Below are 2,205 nucleotides of genomic sequence, written 5' to 3'. Positions count from 1 at the left end.
TATCGAGTGCCGTGTGCAAACTTAGGGCATTGTGTCATTAAGTTTAACCTGTGGTATAGACTTCAGTGCTTAGCTTAAAATACTCTCTAGGTTCCAGTTTAAGAATAACCACTTCGAGCGGACTCTCTTATTTGTGGCAGTTTGCTAGTAACATCTGTTAAATGCGTTCGCCGGTAGTTTGGTGCGGATGCTAATGTGGGTGCTAATAGCTTCGTGTGCGCGGTGTTTTCGTCGCTTAGTTCGCGTTCAAGCGAGAGGCACCACGAATAACAATTTGCTCGCTGCTGCTGCCGTGCTTTCTCGCTCTAGCGTTTTGACAGCGAGTGTGCGTGGTCATCGAGCGAGATGTGTTCATGTTTGCATGTATGCGCGTGACACCATGCTTGTCATTTTAGTTAGTAAGCGAATGTTTACAAGTTTTAACGGCTAATAAAACAACTTTCCGTATTTCGTATAGCTGTCTACTAAGTTGCTGTCGCAATCGATGTTTCGCCTTTTAGGCGACTTTTTAGTTATTTATTTACGTACCCTAATGATCTGTGTTGTGCTGTTCTCCTCATTGCTTTGTGTGCTTTAGTGTTGTGCGTACGAGCAAATTCTGGTGTTGTCATTGCTTTTTACATCTTACCGCTATTTCTTAGCTTTGATATGCTTGGAAAACATTTCATTTCCGTTGTGTATGTGTGTTCTTTTTTCTTACAGAGTGAACGTGCCTTTGAAGAATTCGTACGAGTTTGCCAGTGCATTCGGATGCGCACAGGGCACGCCAATGAATCCATCGAACAAGTGCAGCTTCTGGGACTGACAGCATGCAACGAATATTTTTCCTAGTACACTTTAGCGTATTGATTATTATTATAGCTAGCGTTTTATGCTCGCGTATTAGACATAGTTTCAAGTATGGAATGAAACACCATTGCCTTTCTTGCGTTATGATCTGCCTGATTTCAAGAAATAAAGAGAAAAGTCGCGAAACCTATTGGTATTTTTCTGCCTGAACTCGTCACATCAAGAACGCATAGCTAGTTGCCTCCGAAACTGGACTCTTTATAATTTATTACACTTATTCACTGAAATCGTGAACGTCCAACTTTATATATAGACAGCCATAATAAATATCTAAGTTATTCCTTTAGAATTAATCATTGTCGCGCATAAATACTTTCCAGGATTCGGAAATGCATCTGCATCGTACCCTATCCCAATGCTGCTTGGAAAACGCAGTTTCTTTTGCTTTTTTTTTCTTCCGGTAATGTTATCAGGACGGGCGCGGTTTCACGTATATATATATAATCATATTATAAGAAGCCAACAAACATTAACACCAAGCACAACATAGGGGAAATTACTTGTACTTTACTAATTGAATTAAAGAAATGATAAATTAATGGAAATCAAAATGGATGAAAAAACAACTGTCCGCAGGTGGCGAACGAACCCACGTCTTCGCATTACGCGTGCGATGCTTTCACCGTTGAGCTACCGCGCAACCGTTTTCCCATCCATTTTCTTAGGTATTTATGTTTTACAACTAGAACTAACCATGGGAGTGTTAGCCAGCGCCACCACTCCAAACCTAGGGGCGGATGTGGAACATCCTTTCTGCCGCAGGCGTCACGAGCACGTGATTTTTGGGGGGATGGCAACTGGTCAATAAACCCACATATGCAACCTGAAGGCATCAATGTTGCCGGATTCGAGACCCTCTCTATGTGTTGAACGAGAAGAAAGGGAACCAAAGGGCCTGATTTTTATTAATCATATCATAAGAAGCCAACAAACATTAACTCAAGGACAACATAGGGGAAATTACTTGTACTTTACTAATTGAATTAAAGGAAAAATAAATTAATGGAAATCAAAATGGATGAAAAAACTATCCGCAGGTGGAGAACGAACCCACGTCTTCACATTACGCGTGCGATGCTCTCACCATTGAGCTACCGCGGAACCGTTTTCCCATCCACTTTCTTGGGTATTTATGTTTTACAACTAGAACTAACCCTGGGAGTGTTAGCCAGCGCCACCACTGCAAACCTAGGGGCGGATGTGGAACATCCTTTCTGCCGCAGGCGTCACGAGCACGTGATCTTTCTGGGTGATCGCAACTGCTCAATATACCCACATATGCTACCTGAAGGCATCAATGTTGCTGGATTCGAGACCCTCGTTATGTATTGAACGAGAAGAAAGGGAACCGCTCAA

This window comes from Dermacentor silvarum, chromosome 2, assembly GCF_013339745.2.
Source record: "Dermacentor silvarum isolate Dsil-2018 chromosome 2, BIME_Dsil_1.4, whole genome shotgun sequence".
Taxonomy (NCBI): Eukaryota; Metazoa; Arthropoda; class Arachnida; order Ixodida; family Ixodidae; genus Dermacentor; species Dermacentor silvarum.
Note: the sequence above shows the minus strand (reverse complement) of the source record.